We start from the raw sequence: 24832 nt of genomic DNA, 5'->3' as shown, positions 1-24832 counted from the left end.
TGGTCTCAATTACGATTTAACTGATTCTCGGATGTAATTAAAAATCCCTTTCACACAAACAAACCGGCGCGCACACTCAACTTTAATTGAAATCCGCTATTTGCGAACAGAAAATCTCTAACCGCGGTGAGCTTTGATATACATATTAATGTGGAATCCTTAACAGCGAAGTGAAATAGGAAGATGGAGAGAAAAGTAGAGAGAGAGAGAGAGAGAGAGAGAGAGAGAGACAGAGAGAGTATCTCGAAGGAAACTCGAGAACTGCAGAAATGCAGAGCTAGTACAGGAAATAGAGGGTAGAGAGAGAATATCATCCAAACAGGCGGTCAGTATTATAGTCTATGTACCATAGACGATTATTCCTGCATTATCGTCGAGAAAATGAACCCCCGGTGTTCCACTTAATAGCAGACGCTTCCCGACGCCGACGCATAGTCAAAAGCAGCTGCTGATGACGATGATAAACCAACAGGGACGCCCCGATATCTTCCTTGATTCATGCAAAGGCAGCAAGCGAGCAGGGTCTCGCCTTTGCGCGCACGAAACGCTTCGCGATAATGGCTTGATGGAACTTCAACCCCGACACGAGCCAGTTACCAATACTACCACCTTACTGCCTACCAATAGTCTTGTTCGACTATTAAATTCCCCCGAGCGTCCCTTTCTCGACCCAGGCAACCGTGAAATTTTCATCGATATTTGAAACACTCTCCCACCCTCATGTTTCTTCGCCTACTACGGAGAAACTTGCTGCGAGCTGCACAAACTGGGTGAAGAATTTGATTGATCTTCTCTTAGGTCACGCTTACTAAATAGCTTTTTTATTAACTCTTATAATGTGGAAGATTCAAATATTCGATCTAAATTTATTTATTTCTAATATTATGTCACTACTAATATTTTATTTAACTATGAAGCGAAAAAATTCAAATAATGTTTTTACGGAATTGAAAGAATTGTGGTTTTTCTGTAAATATTCACTTAAATTTTTCCTGGGGCCATCAATGATTGGTGGAAATTGAAAATGAATTTATACTAGAAAGCTTGCAGTACGGTCACAAAACATAAAGCCAAAAATTTTAAAATTGAAAAATCGAATTCACCTCTGTCTTTGCAGCCCGGGTAAAACCGACAAGTTAAACTATTAAATTTTCATTTTACTGTGATAGAATTTTCGAGGGCCGTAAAAAAATGAACAAAAAGGGCGAAATACGAAATACCGTGGTAACTTTTCACGTTCAAAAGTTGAGGTACCTATCGAAGCAACGTTCGATATGTAGATGAAAGAAGAAAATATCAATAAAGAAATCATGTGAAATAAGACATTCCCTCCACTGTTATTAATTTAAGAAGTTGCCCTAGTAATATTATAACACGCAACGATTGCACCCAGATGCCTCTATTCAACTTTCCCCAAACGACTTTCCCCTTAGATCTCTTTTACTGTGTCGAGAACGGGGCTAATTGTAAGAAGCAGTAATTAGGAGGGACATTAGCTGCACATTTCGTCCCCGATTCATTTAAATTGCAAGGGGGCTTAATATGATCGTTTCAGTAATGAGAACAAACGGACAGCTTCATAATTATAAAAGAGGCAAAGATGATATCACCTCAAGTTATTATTTATTAAAATTATTCCCACATTCGTGAAATTGTTATGCCAGGATAAATGTGAAATTAAAAATTTTTAATATTTAAAATAATAACTTAGATTAGAAGGACGGTTAAAGCCTGAACGAATGGCGTATTTTTATTGGGCGCAGGCCAGACTATGAGCGGTGTCTGATCAAAAACGGACTTGTTCCACTTGTACTATTTCTCGGTGTTACTTGCTCGTTAATCACTTTTCTTACAGACGTTGTTCGTTTTTCGCAGCTCCTGCGGTCTCGTCCAACGACGGGGATGCAATTTGTACGACACTATGCCCCAATGTTTTTCCCAATTTAATACTTTTTACTAATCCAAATCCAAGCAACGAATTTCGTTATTCAGGATTTGTGATTAAGTTATTCAACTGAAACCGGATTTTATCAACTTTTCAACTTTCTATATTTACTTCTAATTATCAAATGCAAACTACGTTTGATTAATATTTATCTTAATCTAATTTTATACTAAGATCAATTTTTTTCAAGCAAGTGAATTGCTTTGCTTTGGTACAGATTTAAGTCATTGGCTAGAAGTCTATGTACACTGTGGCGTGGCTATGTGTAAATAAAGTTTAAACGGAAAAGTTTGCCGATAAATTTTTACGCCAGCGATACCGGGAGATCCCTCTTCTGCTTTCGAGCGTAATTTTCGTCCTCCAACGACACCGTTGTACGACTTCTGAAATTTATGAGCTGCGATTCGACGCCCCACCAAGTTTAAATAAAAGAAAGCTCTTCGTTTAAAAAATACGTATCTCAAAATTTTCATGTTTACGGAATTTTTAGAATTCTTCTTCGAATCTACGAGACGTGAAAAATCTTCCTAACATTTTTACACTGAAATTAATATAAAAAACTATTATTATATTATATATATTACGTATATCATTTCTCTATTCTATTTCAATTTCAATTCAATATGCTTTTTCATCACGATCTATATTCTAGATCTTCTATCTACATGCCAAATGTAATTCAAATTTGAATATAAAAATGTACAAAGTAAAGAATAGGAGATTGAATTTTTCAAGTATTAAAAAGTTAAACGAATTCTTTTATAAATACCAAAATCTTTCTCTCTTTTTCTGTAATATTAGTAGATTCTACGGTACTAAATTTAGAAGTTATTTTCAAGGTAGGATAGAATGATGCCTGTTGCTCGTTCAATTACTTTCCTTCTCCGAGAAAATCGTGGCGTTTTTGCTAGTTGATTCGAGCTGTGGCCAAGATAATCGTGAATCGGAAAAGAACTTTCGCTTGCGTGTTCCTGCTTAACTAACCGCGCTCACCGAGCTCTCCTCCCTCGCTCGAGACTCGTTCCATTTTCTTTTTTTACTTCCCTTCGCTTAACGGGGCGTTTGTTTGTCGACTTAAGGGCGGCATACTGGCTCAGATCGTTGACGATGAAAGAGTTAATTTGCTGCGATCGATAACCATACAACGAGCTGGATTATTCTGGAAATTACTTACTGTTTTACGCGTAAAAAAAGGGACAGCCGAGCACGATAACGAAGGGGAAATTTACGACGGCCACGGTACGGAAACCACAATTGCGTAATTATCGATGATTCATGGATCGCCATCAAACGTAAAAACGACATATAAATTCGAATTAGCCCTGATAACGGTGACTCCGAACATTGTTTTTGCTATTAACCCATTTTGCTAAGACTCCGGACAAAATTGAACCTTGTATAAATGGTCCTTTCTTTTAAATGGATTATCATGTATTCCAGAGATTGAGATATACTAATCGTGTAAGTACGAAATATATCATTTAAAAAGAAGAGAAAAACAATATTAAATTACTTCGTACTAATATTTTACAAAAATGACAATTATTCGAATGACTATAAACAATTTCAATAATCTGTTTCACTATCTCCTGACCTGAACAATTATTTAATTCTAACACATATGAAACGAAACGAAACGAAATCTGTGAAATTTACGACTGAATTTTAAACCGATAGCGATTCCTCTATGGTAAAATTATAAAAATTCGTTTTAAATATTTATAAATGGATGGAGCACGAAGTAATTTAAATACCATGATTTGAAATCATACGATGTTTCGTTTAATCTCATTTGTCGTACATTTTCTCTCTCCGTGTACTTGAATTAATATCGAATACTAAATGCGATTGGGCAAACGATTTCGTTCGGTTCCGATATTTATTAAACTTTTATCGGACGAGCCATCAAAATGCAAAAGTACGCGAGTGAAATTTTAGTAAGTCGAAACTGGAAACAATTTGAAACTCCATGGAAATACCGGTCGGCTTATGATACATCGCATTTTGCGGACTAATACAAATTACCATTTCATCTCCGAGGCTTTAAACGTATAAGAAAAGGATTTTAACTTGGAAAAAGTTAAGACTACTTAAGTTGCCTCATAGAGACTGTGTATTTCTTTGAAAAGTGTTGATAGTGGTAATATTCACTAAACCGGATGGTATTTTCGCAAAGTTTCGAACGGTTCACGTTGTCGAACTTCCCTTGCGAGACGTTTTCACAGAAGGGTTCCTCATTTACCGGCCCGTACTCATTAACTCGGTTCGAGTGATAAATAGCCGTCGAGACAAACTTCTTCAACTTTAAAAAGCCGGAAACCGTATTGGTTTCGCGACGGGGTCTTGTAAAACATAGCGCATCCATGGGTCGGTACGCTCGACGCTTTACGCGCAAACAGATTGAACAAGAGCAATTACAAAGTTCGTCTCGAAACGGCCATCGTAATCTGCGTTAACGAGGAAAGAAGTTTCTTTCACCAACTGAGGAGGGTACAAAGTAAAAGAGTTCAGTTTTCAAAACCGCAGTAAGTACTTTGATGTCAATTACTAGACTTTTATCATCAGTAGACTTCATCTTCCTATAATATCCATTGTACACAAAATAAACAGAAAGATGTGTATAATTTACTTATAGAACATTTCGTTCTTCATATTTAAACAATAAAAGTTTCGTTACTATGGCACATGATGAATGAATTGATTATGCGTTTCATGTATCATTTGCATACATATAGTAATTATCGAGAATAGCTTCTATTAACTTTTGGTTAAAACTGTCACTACTGCTGACAGCAATTAACAGTTTCATATCGAGCGTGCAAATTAAACACTTTCACCGTTACGTCGAACTTTCGGAAAGTTTCGGAAATCTACGCAGCAACTTTTGGCGAACACGACCTTTCATGAAGTTGAAATTTGTGCGAGAGGCGATAAAAGTGAAAAGTTTAGGTAATATTGTGTAACATACGTATATTTCCGTTCTACTCTCGCGTACATAGTTTCCTTGTAATCTAAAACTGTAACTACTGACATTACCAAAATGAATCATTCTTAATCTCTCACGAGTAACTTCTGACTCACCGAAGAATTTAGATTTATTTTATATGAAGGAATTGAAAGAAGACCAAATTACTTTTTACTCTGCATTTTTTTATTTTCGTCCGTTTTATATTTTATGAGTAACTATGTAATTCATACTAATCATTTAATACACAATAACCGATAATTAATAAAGTAAATGGGAGAAACAAATTGCGCATTTTGCTACTGATTTTGAAGAAGCAGATACGTTCTTGATTATAGGTTTACGAATCGTGCTGGTTTTAATTAAACTCCTATTGAAGGGGCTCCTGTGTAAATTAAAACCGATTGTCCGCTTGTTGTGTCGTTAACGTGAAAATTGATTAGCAATTTGTTGCTCAATGGGAAACGAGTCGTGCGCATTTCGACCGCTTTTACCAACTTTCATCAACCATTTGTTTGTTCGTCGAATTTAACCGCGTGGCCGATTCGTTCGCCAAAGTGCATTAACGTTTTACGACGCTGCCCATTGCATTTTCATTTAAAGCATATTAATAACGCAGACAATCAGCTTAAAGTACGAATTTGCAATCGCTCGATGCTCCTGTTAATGAAAAGTGGAACGGTTATTCGTGATAACATATAAGTCTTTTAATTCCCACAATGCTTTCGAAATTAAATAATTAATATACATCTCAAAATTAAAGCATGGCTTCAATACGATTGACGATATTTAGCCACATAGAAATTTTCAGTGAAATCTGTGCCTGTAAAATCAATATGGACGATTTTTATGGAGCTAATAAAATGTTTGAAAATGAATATTTAAAAGGTGCAAATATGTTTTTTTATTCTGAAGATAGAATTAATGGATGTATAAAACAATCACGTAATTTAATAATTAAACAGTAACTTCATGGAGGAAACTTCTATTTGCATTTCCTTTAACATCATGATTGTAAAAGATAAATAACTGCAAACTGTAATTAAATAACCGCGAGCAGTAAGGAGAAAAGAGTATATTCTGTGTATAATGTAATTAACAAATGTAGCTAACTTTCGTCTTTAATCTAATTTGATCTACTAAGTATAATTCTAGAAGCAACGTTACGTACCCGTGGAGTAATTTAATTTAAAATTGGCGCCGATGTCTAAAGGAAACTGGTACAGTATAAAAGGGAATATGTATGAAAACTACGAAAACACACTGGTGTTCGGATCAAACAAAAAGGAGTGAGAAAGAGAGAGAGAGAGAGAGAGAGAGAGAGAGAGAGAGAGAGGAGAACTCGCGTCTCCACTTTTGTTGGCAACCCTCCTTTTTCCCTTTGAATACTCAACACCGAGCCGTTGGGATTTAACCCCTTGTAAATAACTTCATCTTCACCCTCGTCACCCTCTGTCTCGCTTGAAACACGCCGCGTTAATCCTGTCGACGCGACTCAACACCTCCAACAATATTCTCACGCCGAGAGTCAAAATCTCTCTCTCTCTCTCTCTCTCTCTCTCCTCTTTCTCCTCCTCCTCTGTTACCTTCTTTATTTTTTCATTTCTTGTCGTCGCGTGTACATTCGTCGAGGAGCGAGAATCGTTGACAACTAATTACATCGTTAGAAGGATTTATCATTTTGCGAGAAAAACAGTACAGAATAAATAAAAAAATTAATGGTGATTAATATAAAATTATGGCAATAGTTAAATGCCATCAGGTTTGAACTCATGTGCAGTATACGGGTTACATGCTTATAAAAACAAGCAAAACAAATGTTTCGCAGCACACATGAATATGCAAGAAACAGCCGTAGTAATTTACAATTCATATTCTCTTTTCCTCGTTCTAGTACTTATTGTACATTCTATTAACTCTTCGTTTCATTATTGCGAAGTAAAGAAAAACGGAGCGGACAATTACCCTAATTAAACTTCCATTAGAAGCAGTCAGCGGATCAGGCATAAATTGTTTCGAAAGCTCGAAATAAAGAAGAGGAAAGGTTGAACTGTTGTGTCCTCTGCGAAGGGCTTCTTTCGTCGTTCAAAGACCGCTTTATTTATTTTTCATCTCGGAAGGGCCGCCAGAGTCAACTACGGTCGGAGCTTTTCTACCCCCCTGACAGCCGAGCTTTTACAGACTTAACAAGATCATCGAGGTCTCTACTGAAACTTATCTCTCTTTCTGTATTATACGGACCCGACGCGACGTTTCACGGCAACATCCAGTTGAATCGACCTCATGAATACGAAATAATGCGAGATCGTTTCATGATAAACTTCATCAAAAATTATGTATATTTATCAAATAACCAAGTGAGCTTCTGAACAAAATGGTTTTCCTGTTCTTTTCCTTAGACCTTTCAAAGTACAAAGTGTGTATACGAAAATAACAATCTCTCCAATTATTTTAAACTAACTGACACAAATCTTGTTCTGAGTATATTTCATAGTCTCTTTTTGTTTGAAAGATTGTCAATAACATAGCGTAATAATTTAAAAAGTATATTACATAAGAATAATTGCAATAAGAATCATATCTCATTTATTTATTAACAACAATAATGTGAGATTTCAGTACCCTCTGATATTTTTAACTGCAAACTAATAAGCAGATAGGACATTCGACTACGTTCACGTTCGAGGATCGACGAGCTCGTCAAAGGAAAATTTTAATTTTTTATACTAACTCTCTCCGAAGATACGTAGTGTCGCGTAGCCGAGAAGAAAATGGAACGCGCGGCCGGGTAGAAAAAACAATCCTCATTACGGTTTTACGGAACGAAGTAACGTTTCCTAAGGGCAGTTCGTTTGTGACCGCTTTCAAAAACATTTTTTCCTCTCGCATTTCAATGCGTTTCCCTCGGTTCTCTAATGTATTCTTGACGAGTAATGTTTTTAAATATAACTTTGCCCAACGACTTCCTCTTGTACATTATTTTCATTTTGTCAAAGGCACTGCAGGTCGTTTCGTTCATTTATAGATAGTGTGTGAAAGAGAAGTGAAATTCTATATATTATAAGAATATAATATAGTACTGTGTATAAATATTATTCATTAATAGAAGAATGGCAAGCTTGTATTATTATTCACACTTTCATATCATTTTAATCTCGTAATTTATACTAATTATCTATAATATAAAAATAATGCATAAACAGGTGTGAAAATTAAAAAATGCGTTAAATGTTATCATAGAAAAAACAAGTAGGTTTTCTGACAGGCTATGTAACAATTTAATGAACGCATTCAACGAATAAAATTTCCGATTAATTAACTAATTTTTAATTGCATAATAGAGTTTTTGTGTTCTTTATAGAAAATCAGGAGAAACAATTGCACATTCATACTAGGAAAAATGTACAATGGTAACATTCATTATATTACAGTTGTGGTTAATCACAGGGTTAGCCAAATTGCGCAGGAACGAATTACTGGAAAGAATATGAACATCGGGGTTCTCTCGCGAGTAACTTTCTCCTGCTCTCTTCAAAGCGCCTCGACGCGTTTACACAGAAAAAAAATTTCGTGCGTTTTAGTCGATTCGCGGCTGAGGGAAACGACGAGTGGAAAATACTCGTTAACACGAGAGAAAACCCGCGATGCGGAAAAATAACACGAGCTGCGGTCGCCGTTAATCTGCTCCCGGTAATTGCATCGCGACTAATTAGAGCGCGATTTTCAGTTTCTTTTAGTCAGTACATAACAGTATGTGGCAAAGTTACAAACGACGCGACGCGACGCAATCATTCGTCGCTATTTCTTCAGATTCCTAAAGTTTTCCTATTTCGAGAATAATGACTTCAAAAGATGTTAAACATTCTAAATCCTTCTTTTTTTACAGAAATTTCTAAGTGGACTAAAGTGTATGGATCTGTATAAAAAATTTTACTATTGTAATTCTGACATAACATTGATTCTTCCATAGATGAAACTATATTTTCGGACACGTTCTGTTAACTAATAATTTCTGCAGTTACGAATTTCGTCAACAGGACTCGATCAATCTTTCCGACAAAGGCATTTTTTAATTTTTTTTGCTTTACATTGCTACATTTATAGTTTGTACTGCACAATATTCGTAGTGCTCGTTTTAGAAACATTTAATGCCGTGTAATTTTTATTTAATGTTACAGCCCAATTATTTGACGCACACTTTTATATTTATGGTAACGCGATACTTCCGGGTGTTGGTCGCTAAGTAGATATTCTTATTACAATACACGATTTTCGCAACGAGAACGAATCGTTACATCCAACGCGATTCATTTGCTGCTCGCTTATCTGGAAACGAATTTTATCCGATGTTGCAATTATTCAAACAGAAAGTGCTCCACAGAATCGATCGCCCGGGTTACGTTTACAACGCAAAATAATTTTAATCGTTCACCATAGATGATAAAGCTTAAGCTCGGCGGCGGTCCCGACGATTTAATCTGTTAATTATTACTGACGTACGTAATTAATTGACATTTGTGATCGCGATTTGTGTTCGTTATTGCGTTTGCTGTTTCTGCATTATTCCTTTTAATTACAATTAACATTAATATACCCGCGAACATAAGCAATTATTACATTTGGTTATTAATTTTTGGAATATTAAATTAACAGTTGAAACTGCCTTCTCCTTCCTTCACTTATTTCTTATATCTATATGATAATATTCATTTCCTCGTAATGAAAGAATAATGTCGTTTAACTTTTTTATCTTTTTTATACGTACCTCCTTCTCCTTCACTTTTTATAATTATGTTATATGATGTATATATGCTGTTAAAATTTCGAATAAAATCTTTCGCATATTTATTTCTTCTAAATGTTTATTGTTAAATGCAAACTGCCCATTTAGTGAAAATATTTGTTGTGCATAAACCGAAATAGGGCATAATATGAAGCGCTTAATTTTGTAATTTATGCTAATGACTTGTAAACTAGGGTAAAATTGTACTACCCAAAGGACAAGTAACAATTTGCAGTAGGTCGAAGATAAACACGGAGACGGAATTCTTCCAATTTGGAAAAAGAGTTTCCCGATGGGAAGTGTCCCTCTCGAAAATCTTTGACGCTGGACTAGTCGCAACCCGGTCATAAGTTTTCTCTGAGTCCACGTAACCTAGAGTCGCCTGCAGTCTCGTGAAAAAACAACCACGCGCGGAGTTGTTACCTTCCAAGTTTAAACAGTGTGTTTGCCGGACGAAATTTACCTCTTTCCCCGATCGAGCTGTTGCTTTGATGGACGTACATACATACTATGTACATACATGCAGTTCCTAAACCATTCGACTTCCCCGCTATATAACTCTTGTATGTATGTATGTATGTAGTACGCGCGTGCTTTTAGTACTCGAGTATTGACTCTAAAAGCCACTCTGGGAAATATGAAACGGAAATACATATATCTATGTCGGGCAGAACAATACTTCAACTTCCGATGCTGTTGAGATATTTACATATTTCGCAACGTCAAAATGGTGGTATAAAGAGTACAAAATACTTTAGTTATTAATCGTTACGAATTAAAAAATGATGTAGATTTTTTCTTATAAGCAGAACTCATGCAAAAAACATTGTCAAATTCGAGTTCCAAGCGAGCGTAGAATATTTTCTACGCAGAGCAGAAAATTTACAACTTCTCTATTTCAACGTTCGCACCTTGTCCTAGTATTTTCTTCATCCTTCCATTCCAACTTTAGCAGCGAACGATTAACCGACGAGTATAGCCGTCGATCCGACGTTAACACGAAGATCGTAAAACTTCGCTCGTCGGTTTAGTTATCTCACTTCTTTCGGTAACGGGTTAATTAAAGCGATAGCGACAGCGGGTCACCCGGAGTTTTGAAATTATGCAGAGGGAACAACTTATGAAATTCCGGCTGGAGCTGAGGAATTTTACGATAGACGGGGTCGGACTCAGGGTTTGCGAGGTCGCTGCTTGTATTGCAATTAATGCAGACGTGTAATATAGTTAACCTTCGGCTGTAATCCTGCACCTCGAACGAAGCTCGTAACACGTGCTCGTTCGAGGACAATAAAGGGGACGTTGCGCGTTTAATTTCGAATCTTAATGCGCGCCGGATTACGGAAACGGAATAATGTGCGAGGGAATTGATATTTAGACACGGAATCCAAAGTGTGAAATCTTCCCGTGAGAACGTGAAACCCTCTTTAGAATATCAAATCAAGAGCCAGGATTAAATACAGCACAAAATTAGAAAATCAACTGCAATTTTTAATGAAGATGTGAAAATTATTTAATGTGTCTCACAAAAAAGATTGTAAAACGTAAGATAAAATTTAATGATTAAATAACTACACGATGGAATCCTTTATCCGGCGTTTCCTAATTAGACATTTACTGACTCAACTAATCTGAGACTTTAATGAACAGTGTCGATACACTCGTCGGATGCAGTGGTAGGCTCGACGATAACACAGCCGTGTTGCCGGGATCGCGTTACACGATCACAAGCTTCCCAGACAAGCCCGGCCTAATCCCATAACATCCCGGTAGCCACGTAATTCTGTATCTCGTTACCTGCTGTCCTGAGATAACATTCGTGAAAAGAAATCGGAGCGAACTGCACTGCGAAGCTTATCTAAGTACGTAAGTAGATCATTTCGCAGTGGCCTCACGTCTGTGTTTTCCGAAGAAGAAGTAACGCCCGCTCGACAGAACTCTGTCAACTGAATTTGTAGCTCTGCCGAGCTTACGGTACTCGGGGTTTAATAGAAAACAGAACGCAGTTCTCTTTGACTAATTTGCGTTTTAGAAACTATGTACAGTTTACTAAATTAATTAGCATAATATTTTAGTAGCGCTCTCATCGAAACGATAACAGCTCCTAATGTAATTATATCTTTTTGACATATTTTTTGTGTTCAAAGTCATTGTAATAGCGACTCAAAGAAAATGTAGCACAGAAATTTCTAAACACGTTACCAAATCTACAATATATTATATCTTGATCTTTTAATATCATTAAAAATCCTGCATAAACTCGAATCCCATTTCGTTCAAACAATGGCTATGTTTAAATTACCGAATCTTTTACGTTGATAATTATATTAGTCGGTGTGTGAAGTTGTACAAGAATTAAAATCCCGGAACCGGAACGATTTACCCGCGTCTTTAAGTCTTAAAGGAAAAATAATCACGCTGTGAGCCGATTCAATCTCAAGACGGGAAACGCGGGATTAGCACAAAGAAATGGACGTCGTTCACATTAATAGGGATTTACTAGTGTCTCTGTTTTTCCGGTTTCCACCGAGAGGGCAAGAAATCTACGTTTCTATCCCCCATTACATTGTGCACCTCTAAAAAGACACAAGGTTTTGTCCTTTTATGTGAAACTGAATAAATACTATTTTAAATTCTACATTTCATTATTTTATACTCTGCACTTATCGTCCTTTTTTTCAAACATAGTGTTAAAAATTATTCAACTGTGAAGAATGATATGGACTGAAAGGATGGAGAAACTTAAATATTTACAGTTAAATAAATGTATCAGAAGGTACTTCAGATTATAAGTGGTACGCAAACGAAATTTAAAAGAAGAGTGAATCGTTTCCAAGCTAGCATAAATCACAATTTCGATAGTTTTGAAATATTGATTACATTAAGCTCAGAATACGTACGCCCAATGAACTGAACAACTAATTATAATATTTTAACCGCGTCCGCATTTATATACGTACGTATGATTAAACGGTCCATTAGCTATGGCATCACGCACGTGATGGGTTACACGTAGCAATGGGGGTTAAGCAAATACGCGCTATAAACGTATGTAATTTGTACCGTTGAATCTAGCAGGGTTGTTAATTTTGACGTAACTGTAATTCCCTGATCTCGTCGAGCATTCATGCTCATTGTATACGTGCAATAATTTTATTCCAGAGTATCAGCGGTAATGATTGAACGTTCAAAAATTTCCAATAGACTTTTATTTTAATCATATAAGACATCACATAGCATTCCGTAATTACGGATATCGAAAGCGAATAGACATTTCAAGGGTATAAAATTGTTCAATTAGTCTTACACTTATAACATGAATTGGACATTGATATTCGATATAGAAAATAATATTTAGAAATAGTGATTAGTAATAAAACAATGCGTATATTTGATCTGTTATTTGAAGAATATTTCTTGTATTTGCTTTTATTGATTACGAGATGCTGCCTGTCACTTGGAAGACGTTCAGGTCTCGTTTCGAACATCTCACAGCCGCAATAATCGTTACGGAACAATGTTGCGGAAACAAACAGGACTCACCGGCATTAGTCGCAGAACTCGTCCTCCAACATCGCTTCAGACTTGTCCAAGACATCCTGCGAGGTAGTACGGATGAGTGGCTGCCAGTCAGATGCATCGCTGGAACAAAGCACGAATCGTGTCACAGAATTTACCTTGAATCAAGCATCTTCGCGTACTCGGATTTGAGATGAACGCGGACTTTTATCAAGAACGACGTTCAGCTAATTATACGTGAGCGCAGTGACCCCGATAATCTTCCGTTCATTTAATTAATATCGCGCGACTCACATTGATTGGGAGCATATTTATAAAAAATGAAAAGTACGTGCCTACCATTATGAGCGTTCTACTTTTTACTCGGTTATTATGTAGAGACAAGAGCTTTTTATTTTATGTTACATTTAATTTTATTCTGAAGAAGAATGATAAGAAACTTGGTTAATTTGTCTGTTTTGATATTTCTTTTTGTATATCCATTATTTCCTAACATTCATTATATTTTTTCATTACCTCCTGACCTTATAAGCGCATTATTTCGTTTCAATAACTCTCTTTTTGCAGTTACACGATCATTTTAGAGATTGAGATTAGGGTGATTAATCGTTACAGTTATTTCATGGACCTGAAGCCTGCTTTTTGTTTTTTAATTAATAATTATATTATGAATTCAATGACCTGAATTACAACTCGTTACGCGCACCTTGATACAGAAACCGATACCATTTCTCTCTCGCAACGCTTATTCCATTTAGAAAATTATATGCTACATTATTTTGTATTCGTGCTCGACAATCGTTGCGGAAATTTTAATCAGAATTTTTAGCAACGCGGTTTGATTCGAGTATCTCTTCTCCGACAATTCGAGACTGTTTTCTTCCCCGTGCAAACCACTCGAGCGAGTCGTTGAGCAGAAACGATCTTTCGATTTGATATAGTAGAGTAGAGCGAAAATCTGTTTTCATTACCCCGTGCTTCAACCCTTTCTCCCCAGAAAGCGTCTGGTCTGTGGTTTCTCGTTGAATGCATCGAGTGATACTACTTGTCCGTTCTTATATCGATTAATTCCGAAGCAAACTCTAGATTATAGACTAGGAGACGACGATCCCTTCTTAAGTGGTTTACGAAATGAATCTCGAAACCCTCGCACTGCGAATAATGAAAATGATCAATACCTTTGCGTCTGATTTAATTCCGAGCTGAGTGTAATTATCACACAATTAATAAACTTCTAAAAGTACAAGTTTGTTAGTACGGAAAACTATTTCTAGTATATTATAAATAACTTTAAATGTCTGATAAGACTCTATTATCAATCATAATCGTTTACTAAATTCGTTTACGAAATTTGTAACTTAATTAATTATAACGTCCTAGAACTGTCATTTTGTCTTAGAATTTTCAACACTAACGATAGTTAACTAGCTGCACTGATGCGTGACAGCGCAAAAGGTATCGGTTAAAACTTCGAACAAAGTGAGCTTCGTAAGATAAGTTAACTAGAACGGGAAGATTGTTATCTAGCCGAATCGACTTTAGTAAATACTTAGCATGTCAACTTATTTTTCATTTAAAGGACGCAAGCTACCTTACGGAAATAATAAGCTAAAAAGTATCTGCCGACTTTACCCTACTTTTAGACCAGTGCATTTTTTAACGATGATGCATTACAACACTCCATCGAAATTACGAAATAAATTTGCGATAACAACTGGCTAGAAACTTTAATGTATAATACATTAATAATATAATTAAAATCATTAAACATATTCTAATTGAAAATTAAAGTTATTACGATTTTTACTTTGTGCCGTATAATTGTCCTAAATTTTAATTGTCAAAGCAACTTTTTGTGTTAAATAGATAAAAAACAGTAATAGTTGCTCTTCAAACATGAAGATGGACAATATTTACACGCATACAACAGGCTCGGTTTCCAGTGATTTTGTTCGAGGTTTACCAAGCAGCGCGTCTCATCGTTATTCCAAATGGGACCAACTTCCTTCTATCGAGTTCGATTGGAAAATGTGGAACACGATTTCTCGTTTCTTCGCCGTCGGTTTTCCTATCTCCGATCTCTTTTCCTTAGGATTCGCGTAACATTCTGGTAAATTGCACCGTTAAAGGCCGACGTATAACATCTTCCGCGGCGTATTCGCGACGCCGAGTTGCGATTTAAGAATCGTAATGGCCCTCGGATTATATCCGGAACGTTCTTTTAAAGAAGGACACTTCTTCTCTCTTTCTTCTTGTTTCCCGTCAATAAATTCTCGGATTCTTGAACGCGAACAGAATCGTCCATAAGCTCGTTCGGGTTCACCGAAGTGCCCGATTTGCCTAGAAACGACGCTGGGAAAAATTTGATCACGCATCACCGTTATCCTAACCGAATCGACTCTTCTACTCGATGGAATATATTTAAAAATGGTCAGCTACGTTTTCATTTATTGATCTTAAGAGGCTCGCGCGAATTTTTCCATTATTTATCGATGCAATCTGTTGCGAACTTTAATGTTACCTCAATATAAGGCTACAGAAAACTTAAATCATTCAGACTTCCAAAGAATGCTTCCAATATTTCTTTCAAAGGGAAACATTCTTCTCTGGAGAAACTATTCAAGGAGCGACAACAATGACAGGCGGTAGCGGATGATCCGGCAAACCCGGTGAACGCAATGCCGTATCTGGAGTTATTCAGATTTCTGTGGATGAAATTGTTTGGAATGATATTCCAAAACCGATAATTTGATGAAAATGATTTTCGTGACCAGATTTAACCGCGCAGTGGCAAACATGTTACATCGCCGTAAATGAGTATAGATTACATGCATTTAGAGATATCAAAATTACGATTCGCGAAAACCACTCGAAAGGCAGAAGAAGAACATTTTTTTAGAAAAGAACATTTACGCTTTCCAACAGAGATTCTCGCTTCATCCGCGTACGAATTTCACAATTTGGGTCGGAGATTGTATCACAGAGACAGCTAGTTAAGGAGTTCGATTGCCTCGAAACACGACGCCCTCGTAATCAGATAAGACACGTTTCCCACCGTCCTCAATTCGTTCAAATCAGAGTGCGCCTCATTCTCGATTCTGCTAATTCACCTAATCGAAAGATATTCGCACCGAATTGCTACGTTTGCGATTACGGGCCAGAAATTCTAAGAGTTTGAACGGATCATTGAAGTCTTATTTATTTCTAATTACAGTTTATACAACATAATTGTACTTCGAGTTATTTAATAAAATCACGTTGTTCACAATTAAAACGTTGAAAACTCTGGTACTCCAATCATGTTAATATTAATTCCACATTTTCGATTTGCAATGTCTTCTATTCACGTTCCTTATGAAAATTCGCTATGTTCAAATATTATGTCTGCCATTTTAATTATGCAAAGGTTGAAATTAAATCAACCGACGCTCTATTCTTGCCTTTTTCAGTGTCATTATTACTTCAGCTTTTTTTCTCAACGAGTCAGCCATTTCAGTTTAATTAAATTTCGAAAGTTAAATACGGAACTCGGCTGGATAAAGTATTTCAGGACCATTGGATTGGAGTTGAGTAAAATTATTTACACCGACCGAACTTCCCACGAAAGTTTAAACTGAATTTTGAAAAGAATTTTAACTTGGAATGTAACTTATTAATGACTGTAAACGAGACCACGTTGCTACGTTTAATAAATAGTAGACGATACTTCGTTGATGGGGAATAATTTAAAGTGTGATATCCTCGAGCATTGGCGGGATATCGGCGTCTTTTTTGCAGGCGTCTAAACCGGCTCAACGGCACTGCGTGAAGAAAACTTTTTTTCGGAATTACGGCACTGAAGTACGTACTTGGCTGTTGTAAATCTGCGGCGAAAGGGGATAGTCGAAAGGAGCCAGAGAAATCCCGACGAACGTGAAAGAAGGCTAAATCGAAGAATCTCCTCAGCGTCCTCGAAACTTTCTTTTATTCGCTGGCTGGCTACGAGATAAAAAGAAAAGAGACGGAACAAATGTATGAGAACGAAGACAGCAAGGAGGGAAAAGTGGAACTTTTAAAACAGGAAGAAGACACATGAAAGGCGTATGGCATTCTGATATAATGGTCAAATAATATTTTACTTAATCACAATCTGATCAGGAAAGAGTCGAAATATAATTTTAAAAGAAACAGGTCAATATAAAAATGTTTTCTATGTCTGTTCGACAACATATACGAATATATCATAAGTATATCAACGCGTGAACACAGGAGTGTAATAGGAACTTTCATAGATCAAAGCTGAGGAAAGGAAACACGAAAATGAGGGACAATATTAGCATATATACGCGAAACTATATATATATGTACATATCGGCAAGAGTAATGAAAAGGAAATATGCAGAGGCGAAATTTGGCAAGAGCACAGAAGGATGCCAGAGAACGGATACGTGAACGTTAGGAAAAATAAAATCGAAAGCAAAAAGAGACGATGTGTATACATACTTGCTGTACAATCATATAGATATGAGGCATTATATAAGCTTTTTTTAGATCGGTGAGAACAAAGAAACAAACTTTTGATATTTGAAAAAAATAATATCAACGGATCTTCTATTACTAAATGCATATAGCCACTCACGCTGTCGATCCGTAAAAGTTATAATAAGTAGAAAAGGATTCTCGTAAACCGAAAGGGAAATTTTGGCAAAGAAATACGAGCGATCGTAGAACAGAAGAGCACTTTGAACCGAGGGAAAAGAGAAAACGATCAGAGACAATATTTGACGCGAGCGAAATAAGAAAAAGTACAAAAGAGGTGAGCCGGAAGAAACTCGTAAAATCGGTGAGGACGCGGATTGTGAATGCGAGTCCAAGACGAAACGCGAGTGCCTGAAGGATGGGAAACAGAAGAACGGGAACAGCAGAAGATAAATGCAGTAATCTAAGTTTTTCCATTTTGCGGGACTCGGTGAGATGACCTCCGACAAGAAGACTCTGCCAAGGGTTCGTACTTCCTACCGAATCTACTGACGTGGCCTGTTACTTTGTATTAGGAACACGACAAGCAACCGGTGAATTAAACGGCCCTCAAATTACGTAACGGACCGTGTTTGCATACCCTGTAGTGCAAGGAGACATACAACCGAAAATTAATTCCGAAACTCCGTTGCTGAGGAATATCAATGAATTAATGGCGGGAGGGGAAGGGCGGATGCGATGAGGTTTTATTAAAGTTTTCTTTTAAAATTTCAATTACGAAACATATACAGAACACCAGTACTTCCCTTTCGTTCCTCGATTTTGCACGTGTCAAATACAATACAACATTAAAGCATTAAAAATGCATTAAATTCTATAAATGAAATAACATGCAATCGCGTAATACGTAAATACATTTATTATTACTATAACATTTCGTCTGTCACGGATATCGTTCGAAACAATTTCAATATTCAATAATTTTGTTCTGATGCATGACATATGAATTCGAGTAGTACATATCAATATCCAATACGTCAGACAGGTATCGAAACGTAATAACAATTTTAACCAGATATTATAATGCTTCAGACATGTAATAAATAGAATATGTGGTAATCGTAGAAATGATAGAATCATTTATCCATCAATGTTTAAAACAAAAATCGAATAGGTATTATAGATTTGATATTGATGCCATAGGTACATATGTACGTCCCAACAAATAATTTTTAATAAGAGAATAACATTTATCGCTAATACCTTTTCTCTTAGATTAGCTATCGCTATAATTTCAATGTTATTATTCTTGTATACGGTTTAGTTTTATATTGTTATTCGCATGTTAATCATAACAGCTCCTGGCTACTTTACTCGTCTCTCTTCCTTCGTAATAACATCTGTAAATATGCTATCTCGGGAGTAAGGTAAATTGATATTAACGTCTACTCTACTGAGATTTCGTTGTTGTAATTTTCGTATAAATATTTCGATTTTAAATTATGCAATCGAAATAATGCTCGTACATGAAAGTTTAGATGGAATTTATGAAACTAAGGATTAGTCATAAATTGTAGAAATGTTGTACCCAGTCAACTGTTATTTCAATATTTTATGCATAAGCTAAAAGGTAACAATTACTAAATGACGTGTGTAACCACATTTTCTGTGAAATAAGTAAGTCAGTAAAGGGAATAATACTCCCTGTCAGGTTACGCAGTAGATATTTTCACTGTAATAAAAGTTCAACTGCTCGGATAAATCGTGTTCGTGAAATCCTTGACTGCAAACTAACAATAGCTCGTAACGCCACCGGGAACGCAATAAAATCGGGGTCTCCGAGGTGCCGGAACAAACCAACAGAGAGACCAACTTCCTTGTTTCACCATCGAATTCGTTTTACTACCGATGTCCCGTTAAGCTTCCTTCTCGTAATCTCTCTCCGGCTAGGTATCGTTATCTGTACGAGTTATCGAACACGCGAGCCTGCCCTTGGAAACGCAGAACATAATTTCAAATTCGAATCACCATAAACCGGAAACATCATTGCTATCACAATGGTGGTAGCGCGAATGAACTGAACTTTACGACATTAATTAAAGTCTTGATAATTCGCTGTTAAAGAGTTTTTAATAAAAGCAATGCTGACCGGATTTTATAGTATTTGAACATTATCCCTTAAAGATAGCATGGTGTGGACAGTCTTATAGCGTTCTACTTTACCGTATTTAGATTATTTATTTCACTCTATTATTTTTACAAATACTTATTTCCTTAATTGTATTATAAACCGTTATTTATACTTGAAGCAAACGAGGCGCATTTCATCTCTGAGATTGAGATCACGAAAGAAAGTAAAAGAGGCGTACGACCTCCTATATCTTTTCTTAAGAAGCTACAAACCCTGGCTGATCCACAAGCTGTACGAGATGATCTTCCAAACGAATCTCATCCCCCGGAGTCGTGGCTCATCCCCAAAGAAAATCTATCCGAGCGAGCTCGATCAAAAGCGATTTAAAAGCCTCACGCTTCACGGTTGTTCGCCGCTAGCGGGGCTAATTTTCAACGGATAACGATATTAGCATTCAACGCCGAAACGTAAAACCCGGGACAGAATATTCGCGTCGCGCAGTATAACGGCTCGCAGTCGTGTTGATCTCGTTAACCCCGTTTTTCCTTGTGCCGGCCTAAGATTGCAGCCGCGTTATAGACTGTCCTCAGTGTCTGTAGAAATAAATGGGAAGGAAAAACAGGCAAGCGAAAATGACGTGGATAAAAGAAAGCGAAGCGCAGAAAGAAAAAGGCGAAGGAAACCCGGACGAAATGTTACAGATGCCGTGCTCGTAAAGAAGCGCGCGATTTTACGAGCGCTTGCGCTAAACGACAAAATGCAATTCTACGGCCGAGCACACTGCGAGACGTCGTTCAGAGAACGTCCCCCGAATGCAACCCCTTCTTGTCGTTTCACGCGGAAACGGGAATCGGTAGGAGAGCACCAACTACGCATCGCAGGGAAACGACACGTTCTCTCGGAATTGCTTTGTTCACTTCAGCTGCAGTTTTCCATTCCCGTTATTTATCTTAATGAGTCACAACGATATTCGAATAACGGAAACAAATATGCATCGCGAAACAGGACAAAATCGGTAAAGAAGTTGTACTTCGTTATACTATTGTAAATGGAAAATAAATCAGGGAAGATGTATAATAGTATCTACCTACGGCTAGGTGCTCTTAAAGGTACAACACAAAAGACAATTCTTTCTTTCTATTCTAATAAAGCTTATGATATTTGCATTTGTTGTTTTTTTTTACAAATTATTTGTCATTATTTTAACCAGTTTATTTTATGAAAAGCTTTGGCATTTGTATTATACTAAATGCCATTTATATACCATTTTTAAATAGACTTCGAAATTGTCATTCTTTAGGTAGAACATACAATTGTACACGAAATCAATATTGAGTTTAACTCATTTTTGCAGAAATATAACATCAACACTACACCAAAACAAGGAAAAATAATAATACAGGTAATACAATCATATACTATAATATGAATACTTCGATTTCTCCGAATGCGTTTCCGATGCAATTTATTTTTTATCGACAATTACGGGAGATTGAATATTGAATGAAAATAGGCAGACGCGAAACGAGACGTTATGAGGATGCGGACAAGTGTGAATTTATATACGACAATGGCAGAAGGGAAATGAGAAAAAAGGAGAAAGATGGGAACCGGAAAACTTCACGCAGATGTAACGAGCACATCACGAGCGAGAGCTAGCTCGAACGCAAGATCCCTGAATTGTGGGACTACGTCGATAACACTTTGCATAAAATATGCGGAAATTTACTTAAGTGGATTCCCATATTTCGCAGAGGCGGAGAGTCCAATATCGAGCAACTGCCGGAAGAAATACAGAGGATCTGCGACGAACGTTTTTCCAACCGACAAAAAAGGAATGGGTAAAGCTGCAACCGGTAGCTGCAGCGCATCTGCTAAAACTATTGTAAACAATCTTTGCAAAAATTTATATTCCGATTAGTCTCGCACCAGCAAACATGTTTTCTGCAGCATGCATACATTACTTATTGAGAGAGAGAGAGAGAAAGAGAAAGAGAGACGTAGATAAATTATTATGGCAAGGATATGAATACATTAATTTTAATTGCGTATGTTTTAGATGAAAACTGTTAATCGTGAGAGTATTTTCTTATGCAATTCAACGTTACTAGTATAAAAAGATCAGTCGTGTTTGAATTACTGATTAAGAGCAAAGCGAAGACTAACGATAGTAGAAAAAAGACTGAAGAGAGAAATACGAAGGATTTTCGAAACCCGGAAATTCAACAGATGAAAGATAAACAAAGGATGGTCGTCAACGTCGGTATCTTGTACAATATTTGCTACAGATTGAAGCTACATTAGAGTGAAATATTGAAATGAAGTCGACTTCATTTTGAAGCAATTTTTTTTTAATGAAACACCTCAAAGGAAATTACAATTTTTGCAAACTGCTTAGCTCGGGTCAGTTTCATTTCGGTTCGCAAATTAATTTTTCTCTCTTCGGGAATGCTGTCTTTTTCAAGAACTTCGCAATATTATACATTCAAATCAGTTTACTATTCAGAAAGACCTATACGTAATCTTTTTCATTTCCTATAAAAATGTCTGGAATTTCTATATTTTAATTTAATAATCTTCAATGCCCGTTTGATGTCTCTTAAGACGCAAAGAAATATTAATAAAACATTCTCTTTTAAAATAGAGGTCTTCAACTTGAAATATCATTTCGGCTTTTTATATTACAATCATTTAACATGTTCACGTGCATTTGTTTGGAACGTAATATATGCTTTATCACTTTAATAATAATGACTTATAACGTGCCTACCGATTATAAAGGACGATATCACAAGATTCACTGATGCTATAATTTGTTGATCTAATCAATCTAATCCATTAATCCAATTTGATAAGCTAATCTGTTTAGATCTAATTACGCGTTAACTGTTGTGGAGGTTAACAGTGATTGGCGTACGACTTGCTATAGAGATTATCGGTAACTACGATACAAGAAATTTAATTAAAGCCCTTGGATCAAATATATAACTGAGATTACCAAGAAGGTATAATATTCGTCGAACAGGATGTACACTTTTTTTATACAATTCTCGAAAAGATATCTTTCATTTAACATGTTCACGTGCATTTGTTTGGAACGTAATATATGCTTTATCACTTTAATAATAATGACTTATAACGTGCCTACCGATTATAAAGGACGATATCACAAGATTCACTGATGCTATAATTTGTTGATCTAATCAATCTAATCCATTAATCCAATTTGATAAGCTAATCTGTTTAGATCTAATTACGCGTTAACTGTTGTGGAGGTTAACAGTGATTGGCGTACGACTTGCTATAGAGATTATCGGTAACTACGATACAAGAAATTTAATTAAAGCCCTTGGATCAAATATATAACTGAGATTACCAAGAAGGTATAATATTCGTCGAACAGGATGTACACTTTTTTTATACAATTCTCGAAAAGATATCTTTTATGATTTCTTATAACAACATGAACCGGATTCTTGTACACTTCCTAAATAATATAACATTGTATAAACTGACATGACACTATGCTCACTCTTTAGTATAATTATCGTTGAACCTACATCCACCGTAACGATAATAGCGAACAAAATTTTGACTTGCAAGACGGTTAGTTTGCTTAAGCCAGTGTGTGTCTCAAGTAACCTTCGGTAGATAGTAATTCAAGGGATCTGCGAACATTTCAGACAGTTCGCGGTGAAGAACGTGAAATAACAAACGGGAAGACGTTGTACAATCGCAATGGAGCGTCACCGAAGGAGCCGCCTCATCCCGGTTTAACTTCAACGCGAAACGCAAGTGCTTACCGTTGAGCGCATAATCAGAGAGTACAATGCGAAAGCAACGCGAGTACATCGGCAGCTCTTGCAACTTCGAGTTTTGCATGTAAGGGCGTAACGTTAAATTGACCGAGTAACAAATTGTACGAATCTAGGTTGTACCACGACTCGAATCGAGAACGCGTTTCTTCTACTAATATCTCGACTATTTCCGTAAAAGGGGAAACTGGGTTGTCTGTAGTGTTTCCGTTTTTTTTTATTATGAAAGTCAGGGAACGATAAAGGCTTACGATGTCGCTGTAAACTGATTCTGTCTTCATTCTATTTTAATAATGCAGTCGCCTACTTTTTTGTAATTTGGAAGTATCCGGTTTTTATCCAGTTACGGAGAGAAATTGCTAAAGGAGATTTCCTTATGGAGTGCTTTTTATAATGGTAATTACAGTAATGTGTTTTACTGTTCTACCCAGATTTCACCATTGCAGCTAAACTTGGAGCACAATTTCCTAACGGTAAAGGTTTTGTTACTTGAACCACAGCTTCTTCCCGTGATCTTCAAAGGAGGACCAGCGAGTTTTTTGGTCTTGAAACTGGATTCTCGAGGAACATCTCGAGCAGAAATTCGCCGTCTCCGCTCGTAACACTTACCACTTTTCTCCTTAGCGAGCATTTCGCAGTCAGACAAGCGAGCAAGAGGGTGAACTCGCGCGAATAGAAGAGTGGGGTGGAAACAGAAGAAGAGAGGAGACGATTCGAATAGTATGGCGTAGCCTTTCATCCGCGTCTCGGGGCAATTCAAGGCTTTCACGAAAATTCATGGAGGCCAAAGGTTCGATCGCTATACCGGAAAGTCTCGGGTTTCACAGTGTTCACCCTTTATTCCCGTCCGCTTGTCTGTGTGCATTTCTTTTGCATCGATCTGAGGTATTCTTGCATACCCTATATCTTCCCTTTTCCTACCTTTCTTTCGGTGGCTTTCCGCCACGCTAATCGGCTGAGCGACGTTCTACGATAGTCTTAAAAAGGAAATCTACCTTCACCTTTGAAGTAACTGCGAAATATTTCTGTGACGTGAACATCAATTGCGGGAATCAAATAATGTTAATATAACTGATGAGAAAATTATTTGATTAATAAAAAAAAAATAACAAGTCATTTATTTATATTTCTTACAGTGAATCATGAAAAATCTTCAATATAAAATTGTAAAAAATGATAAACTACTTTACTTCAACATTGAAAAAGAATATTTAATCAA

At 36.5% G+C, this 24832-nt stretch overlaps 1 protein-coding gene across 1 annotated transcript in view; it reads right to left on the bottom strand.

Moving 5' to 3' along the window:
- Positions 1 to 13315, bottom strand: part of Phlpp (PH domain leucine-rich repeat protein phosphatase) — a 99422-nt gene extending 86107 nt beyond the window's left edge. Inside the window, exon 1 of the mRNA XM_026811231.1 lies at positions 13234 to 13315. The gene's annotated coding sequence lies outside the window, so the exon portion shown is untranslated. The remainder of the gene's footprint in view (positions 1 to 13233) is intronic.
- Between the last annotated feature and the right edge of the window lie 11517 nt (positions 13316 to 24832).

This window comes from Ceratina calcarata, unplaced genomic scaffold (genome assembly GCF_001652005.2).
Source record: "Ceratina calcarata isolate Rehan_Ccalc_2016 unplaced genomic scaffold, ASM165200v1 scaffold205, whole genome shotgun sequence".
Lineage (NCBI taxonomy): Eukaryota > Metazoa > Arthropoda > Insecta > Hymenoptera > Apidae > Ceratina > Ceratina calcarata.
The sequence above is the reverse complement of the archived record's forward strand: the minus strand, read 5'-3'. Positions and strand labels throughout refer to the sequence as shown.